Here is a 7,938-nt window from a genome sequence, read left to right on the forward strand (position 1 = left end):
AACATCAGTCCTTGAGGTGGTCACATGACCCTTGGCGGCTGCCAAAGCTCCAGCCATTGTGTGCAAGACACAGACAGGCAGGACGACAGATGCCGCCCAGTGCAGCCAGCCCTCTGCGAGCAGCCTCCCAAAAGGCACTTCAGTACATATGACGCACGGCAAAACTTATGAAGGGGAGTCTGGAGAGTGCCTTGTTGTGGGTTGCGGGGTGCCCAGCTGAAAATCAGGCTTCTGTCACTGAGAAGGAAGGGGAGCATGAAGGCTGGAACAGGCACTTGGCAGTCTTTGACCCACTTCCTTTCCTCTTGCATCTGGCTGCGTGCAGGCGGGCTGAGTGCAACGGTTAGTACCATGTCCTGGGGGGAGGACAGAGTCTGTAGGAGAAGCAGTGCAACTTTTTAAAAAAATTTATTTGTATTTTGAGAAAGAGAGCATGTGAAGAGGAGGGGCAGAGAGAGAATCCAAAGCAGGCTGCAGGGCTCAAATTCATGAACCATGAGGGGCGCCTGGGTGGCTTAGTTGGTTAAGTGACTGACTTTCGCTTAGGTCATGATCTCACGGTTCGTGGGTTCGAGCCCCGCGTCGGGCTCTGTGCTGACTGCCAGCTCAGAGCCTGGAGCCTGTTTCAGTCTGTGACTTCCTCTCTCTCTGACCCTCCCCTGCTCACGCGGTCTCTCTCTCTGTTGCCTAGAAATTAAAAAAAAAAAAAAAAAATTCATGAACCATGACATCATGACCTGAGCCAAAACCAAGAGTCAGACACTTAACTGAGTGAGTCACCCAGGTGCCCCAGAGCAGTGCAACTTTTTGAGGGACTTTGGTATTTCATGGAAACACAATCGTATTCAATCCTGCAGGAAGTCTTTTATTCTGCCTTTAAGGGTAAAATTAAGTTGACATAAGGGATGTTCCCCCATGTATTTTGAGGGCTCTGCTGAGGTTAGTAGCTAAGCATTCAGCTCCTTGTCCTGGTTTAAGTCTGTTTGATTCTGTTCAGTTTAAGAACAACAGAGAATGTCATTATTCCCATACAAAAGCAGTTACAATGACAAGATCCAAAGTATGAAGAATGGTCTACCCTTAAATATAAGGGAAATTTGTTTCCGAGTTCTTTGTGGTGATTCTATAGTACACATGTTATAAATGTTCTAAATTCACTGGCACCTGAAATGAGCTCATTCCTCTCACAGTCTCAGGAGAAAATGGTGTTCTCATCAGTACCCCAGGGGTGCACGCACCCATAACTGCCCAGACATGAATGGATGAAGATAGATTTAATTTTTTATTTATTTTTCAAATTTGTTTTAGAGAGCAAGCTGGGGAGAGGGGCAGAGGAAGAGAGAGAGAATCCCACACTGAGCGTGGAGCTGGACTGGGGGCTTGATCCCACGGCCTTGGGATCATGACCCAAGCTGAGATCAAGAGTTGGACACTCAAGTGACTGAGCCACCCAGGTGCCCCAATACAGGAATATTTTAATAACACACTTTCCTCATCTATTCCTGAAAATTACAGAAACATTGGGGGCCTGGATAGCTCAGTCAGTTAAGTGTCCAACTTCAGCTCAGGTCATGGTCTCACGTTTCGTGGGTTCGAGCCCCACATTTGGCTCTCTGCTGTCAACATGGAGCCTGTTTGGTATCCTCTGTTCCCCTCTCTGCCCTTCCCTGACTCACATGCACTCTCTCAAAAATAAACATTTAAAAACTAAAAAAATTTAAAGTAAACATTGAACAAAGGGCAAATGTTATAAGGGATATTGACGAAGGTTTTGCTTGCAATGCAAATCTAGATGCGCTTCAAGCAAAGTGGGAAGTCTGTTCAGAGGGCAGGAACCCAGAAAGTATGAGCTGTATTAGAAAGTATCTTCTACTGATCAGCATTTCTCTTGGGATAGTATCCTGTAATGTACAAACAGTAGTGGAATGAGAAGTCCTTGTGTGTCTTCATTTCCTACTCCCTTTCTGGTTTAAAAACTGATAAAGTTATTAATAAGTGAGCTGTTATAAAACTAGCATGAAAAAATAGGAAAGGGAAAAATAAATCACCCTAATTTTCACCTGTCAAAAATAATCAGTTTAGTGTGTATGTATATATATGTATATTCAAATTGCGATTAGTCAGTACTGATATTTTCTGTCCAATTTTATTTTTGTATTTTTTTAAGTTTCTTTATTTTGAGACAGAATCCCAAGCAGGTTCCGTGATGTCACCATGGGGCCCAATGTGGGGCTCAAACTCATCAACCATGAGATCATGACCTGAGCCGAAATCAAGAGTCGGATGCTCAACCTACTGAGCCACCAAGCACCCCTCTGCTCAATTTTTATTTGTCTAAATTTTTTAATGTTTTTATTTTCGAGACAGAAAGAGAAGCAGCATGAGCCGAGGAAGGTCAGAGAGAGAGGGAAACACAGAATCCGAAGCAGGCTCCAGGCTCTTAGCTAGCTGTCAACACAGAGCCCGATGCAGGGCTCAAACCCATCAACTGCAAGGTCATGACCTGAGCCAAAGTCGGACGCTTAACCGACTGAGCCACACAGGTGCCCCTGGTCAATGTTTAACATATCATAATTGTCCCATGTTAATCTTCATAAATTCTCAAGATAGTAATTAACTCATGTTTACTTATGATAGAAATTCATATACATTGTAAAAACTGAAAAATATAAAGAAAACAAATTATCCGGTTTATGGTCCAGATATAATTTCTTAATAATGTATTTTTAGATACTGAAGCATAGAAACACTTTACTTTTCTCACTGGACTTAATATCATGAACAATTTTTATTTGTAAAAGAAAAGGACAGTCAATTTGCATATCTGCCCAGTCCATTCAAGTCTCGATCTGCCACTACCCTGAGTGGGCAGCTTGCCATGTGCGCCTTCTCTGACTGAGGACTGGACGAGAGGGGCCCTGTAAGCCAGGTGTGGCCATTTTGGATACACCTAGAAGTTTGATCAGATTCTGGTTGGTCTCTGTTAGGCATTTGAACAAGAAACGAACCTAGAGCTGGAACCATTTTTATGATCCCATAAAAACCAAATAGAAACAAACCGGTCCAGCAAGAAATAAAGAAGGCAAGTCATGAAACTAGGATCCTATGAAAGCTCAGAGGCTGGAGATGCAGGTCTGGCCCTCAGCTTCTGAGGTCCACTGCTCCCAGCTGGTCCTGGAGTCCAAGAAATACCCTTGTTTCCTTCTGTTAAAGGTTTCGTTTAATTAGTTTGACTGGGTTTCCGAACCTTACTAACAAATGAACAAAAAATCCCTAATTAAGACACAGTTAACTAAAAGTCTTCATGGAAGACTTTTCAGTGACCATCCTTGTACGTACAGCTTTGCTCACCTGTACAATTATTTCCCTTCATTCAATTCCTGTAGCTGGAATTAATGAGACAAAGGGGTAGGCACCTTTTCTCTTCTCTTCCCTTCCCTCCGCATCATCTCTCTTCCTTAAGTAGGCTTCATGCGCAGCACAGAGCCCAATGCAGAGCTTGAAGTCACACCCTCAGATCAAGACCTGAGCTGAGATCAAGAGATGCTTAATCAACTGAGCTCTCCAAGCACCCAGGTAGGCACATTTCGGAAGGCTTTTGATTCATTTGCCAGGTGGCCTCCAGAAAGGCTATACTAATCTATACCTCCTATTAGCAGCTTGTGAAAATGCCCATTTTTTTTCATACGCACATTAACCCTGGGGATTATTTCAATTTGACAATCTGGTGCTTTTTAACGGGTTTTAAACAAATATTTTTGCTGTCAAAGTTGAACATCTTTTTGCATATTAATTGGTCACTTACAATTCTGATTTTGTAAACACCCTCACATTTTCGGGGTTTTTTTTCTATGAGAGTCTTCTTTTACTTTAAACAGCAGTGCCCTTAAAAATTAAACAGGGGACCTGTATATAAAAATTTAAAAGTGCTCTTTTAAGAGGTCAGTTCCAACGTGTAGCATTTAACGTCGAATTATATAAGCATGTAAAGATATTGAATGTTCTCTGCAGCATTACTGTATGTACACACGTACATACATACACATTTATGTGTATACATGTACACATAAAACGGATAGGTGAATTATGGTGCATCCGTACGATGGAATACTAATGAGCTGTTAAAAAATAAACTGGTATGGAAAGATCTCCCACCTATGTTAACAGAGCTAAGGTGCAAAATCCTATTGTGATCCCATAGCTCCATATTCATAAACAAATATTTATTGAGTGCTACTACGTGCCTAGTGGCATCTCGGGAAAACCACACACAAAATATTAACAATGGTTGACCTTAGGGACGGAGCACTTTTCATTTTATAGTCTCTATGCAACTTGAGTTTTTATTGTGCGTATATAATCTGCATACTTAAATTCTAAGCATTTGTGCTGCTTGCTACTTTGTAATTGTTCATTCATCTGTCTAACCAGCAGCCTGCGAAGATCCGAAGAGAGTCTCAGTTTTCCCTTTTCTTGTTTTTAATTGAAAAGATTTACAGAGAGGAAGGAGGGCGAGGGCCCTCGGACGCGCCTGCGCGCGGCGGAAGGAGCGGCGTGGTCGTCCCGGCGCACCAGAGAGAAGTGCGGCCGCGATCCTAGAGAGGCCGCGATTCGGCCGCTCGCGCGGCGGGAGGAGCCGCTGTGGACCCCCGGCCTCGGCGCCGCGCGGCTGGGCGGCTGGTGCTCGCGAGGCCGTCGCCGCTTTGGTGAGCGCGGTCCTTGAGCTTTTGGTAGACCGGTAGTCGGAAGAGCACGTATCGAGCGGCAGCCGGGTGTCTCCGGGGCGCCTGAGGCCACCTCGGGGGGTCTGGGTGGGGCAGTGGGCTGGGCTGCGGGCGCCCTCGGTGCGTTGTGCACCCGCCGCGCGGACCGGGCACCGGGTGGGCGCTGGGCCGCGCGGACGGGAGCCCCTGCCCTCGGGCGTCCGGTGGAGGGGGACGGGGTCGGCGTGGCGGGTCGGGCTCGCTCTCCGGCAAGCGGCCAGAGGGACAGACGAGTTAATCTCTGTGGACATTAGGTTCGGAGAGGCGCCTGCGCTGGTACCTGGGAAGTTTGCTCACCTTGAAGGGCAGCCCTGGTCGTGAAGGACCGGTGGGCGGAAAGACACTGAGCAGTCAGCGTGGCAGGGATGCGGGGTGCGTGAAGCCCGAGGCTGTGAGGGCGCAGGGGCTGTGTCTCTTTCCGGGGTTAGCGTTATTCCTGCCGGACAAAGACGTGCGCGGATGTTTATCCAGTGACAGACAAACCAGTAAAAACCCAGGGAAGGGCAGATCCTGGGGAGTGTGAATTTAGTTCAACGAGGAGCAATTGAAACTCTTTGGGGAGATGTGTTGAACAGGGCCCCAGCTGTTCTTAGGAAATATTAATCCAGTGAGGATAGAGTGGGCTGTGTGGCAGGGATACCACACAGAAAATTATTGCGTTGTAAGTGATTGCCATGTAAGTGGTAAGAGGGGAATCAAAGGGAAGTAATGGCTGTAAGAGGCATTTTGGAGGAAGAACTGACTAGACTGAGAATGATACTGGAGAGGGGCTGGTTTTAAGCCTGAATGCGTGGAGGATGGTGTTGATGCCTGTAGAGATCTAGGGAAAACAGCGAGTTCAGCTTTGAGGGCACTCTGATTTCAGTTTGGGATGTGCTGAAATTACGACCCAGGAGAGGCTGGAAGCTGGAGGCATCTTACTGCCAATTTCAAGACTGTGAGACTTGTAAAAGGCAAGTTGGAGTCAGCCGGAGATTTGAGTGTTCTTGGAGTGGACACATACTGAAATTGTGATTAATGAGATCATACAAGGAGAAGGTAGGGAGAGATAGAAAAAGAACTTGAAGCATGAATTTCAGTGATTTCATGTTTAAAGAAATAAAAATTGGGGCGCCTGGGTGGCTTAGTCGGTTAAGCGTCCGACTTTCGCTTAGGTCATGATCTCGCGGTTCGTGGGTTCGAGCCCCGCGTCGGGCTCTGTGCTGACTGCCAGCTCGGAGCCTGGAGCCTGTTTCAGTCTGTGACTCCCTCTCTCTCTCTGACCCTCCCCTGCTCGCGCTGTCTCTCTCTCTGTCTCTCTCCTAGAAATAAATAAAACATTAAAAAAAAAAAAAGAAAAAAGAAATAAAAATTAAAACACCAAACTGTCTCAAAACAACCTCAGTTTGTTATTTTTTATGATTTTGTGGGTTGGCTGGGCATTTCTGTGGCTGGACTTACTTGTGGTTGCATTCAGCTGGTGAATCAGCAGGGAACAAGGCCCAGCTGGGCTATAGTTGGGGGCACCTGGGTTCCATTCCGAGTGCCCTCTGCATGGCAGTCTCATGTCAGTGTGCCAAGCACTTCCTCTTACAGAGCCATTTCTACCAGATTCTTTTGGCCAAAACAAGTGACAGACAAGTACAGATTCAAGGGAAGGACAAATAGACTCCATCTCTTAATGAGAGAAGTGACAGAATCTCATCATAAGTTTTCAAGGACAGGAGAGTTTGGAAACAGTCCGCCTCCCCTGCGTTCAAGGTGGAATATTCTGTGGGAAGTACACAGATGAGAGAGTATTTAAGGGTCCTCCATGGATGAAATTCTCTTCTCTCCAGCTGGAGTATAGACTGGTCAAGCATCTTCTTGTTTACCCTGTTTCCTTCACACCCCTTACCTCCTGGCTCAACCCCCTTAGGGTTCAAGATACACACTTCTCATAAACTCAGTGGTAACATAGGCAAGCAGGCTCAGTTACTGAGCATGACTTACAGTGGGGACAAAAATACAAGTATATTTCACAGAATTTAGAAGCTCTCCTAATTTACTAAGCTATTAAAAATTTTTTTTAATGTGTATTTATTTTTGAGAGAGAGAGTGTGAGTGGGGTAGAGGCAGAGAGAGACAGAATCCAAACCAGGCTCCAGGCTTTGAGCTGTCAGCACAGAGCCTGATGCGGGGCTCAAACCCATGAACCGTGAAATCATGACCTGAGCCAAAGTCGCTCAACCAACTGAGCCACCCAGGTGCCCCATAATTTACTGATCTATTTTTAAAATTATTTTTATTTTTAAAAATTTACATCCAGCCACAAGAGCCCTGCCTGATGTAAAAGACTAGGTGGCGGGACCACCCAGAGCTGGCGGGGCAGCCTGGTAAATCCAACTTCTCGCTCTTTGCTAACGTGACCAGCAGTCCCGTTTCCCAAGTTGGGGGATGGGACTCTCAGAAGACCAGAGAAACAGGCTGCTGGGCTACCTCAAGAAACAAGCCAGAGCACACAAGGTGGAGAGTCCCAAATATCACTACGAATAGGAAAATAAAATAACCAAGGTCCCAACAAGAGAGACCAAGAGATACCATTCAAAGAACGCTCTCTGAAAGGATGGGCCCTGGACAGTCAAAGAGTCTTCTTGGATACAGCAGCGCTCATAGGTGCAGAGAGCATAACAGGTCTTTAAAACCAACAAGAGCCGGAAAGCTAACTAAAATGACGAAACAAAAGAGCTCTCCTCTAAAAATTTACATCCAACTTAGCATGTAGTGCAATAATAATTTCAAGAATAGATTCCAGTGATTCATCTCCTATCTATAACGCCCAGTTCTCATCCCAACAAGTGTCATCCTCAGTGCCCCTTGCCCATTTAGTCCATCCCCCTCCCAAAACCCCTCCAGCAACCCTCAGTTTGTTCTCTGTATTTAAATTTCTTATGTTTTGTCACCCTCCCTGTTTTTATATTATTTTTGCTTCTCTTCCCCTATGTTTATCTGTTTTTATCTTAATTCCACATATGAGTGAAATCATATGATAATTTGTCTTTCTCTAATTTCACTTAGCATAATACCCTCTAGTTCTGTCCACATTGCAGATGGCAAGATTTCCTTCTTTTGATTACCGAGTAATACTCTGTTGTATGACTTCTTTATCCATTCATCAGTCGATGGACATCTTTCTCTTTCCATAATTTGGCTATTG

The 7,938-nt window shown here is 45.4% G+C and overlaps 1 protein-coding gene across 2 annotated transcripts in view; it reads left to right on the forward strand.

Annotated features, from left to right (window-relative positions):
* The first annotated feature begins 4,621 nt into the window (after positions 1-4,621).
* PGBD1 (piggyBac transposable element derived 1) overlaps positions 4,622-7,938 on the forward strand; it is a 33,783-nt gene continuing 30,466 nt past the window's right edge. For both annotated transcript variants that reach the window (XM_039257556.1, XM_039257558.1), the window contains exon 1: positions 4,622-4,706. The gene's annotated coding sequence lies outside the window, so the exon portion shown is untranslated. The remainder of the gene's footprint in view (positions 4,707-7,938) is intronic.

Source organism: Hyaena hyaena, unplaced genomic scaffold (genome assembly GCF_003009895.1).
Source record: "Hyaena hyaena isolate Hyena2069 unplaced genomic scaffold, ASM300989v1 scaffold_637, whole genome shotgun sequence".
Classification (NCBI taxonomy): Eukaryota; Metazoa; Chordata; class Mammalia; order Carnivora; family Hyaenidae; genus Hyaena; species Hyaena hyaena.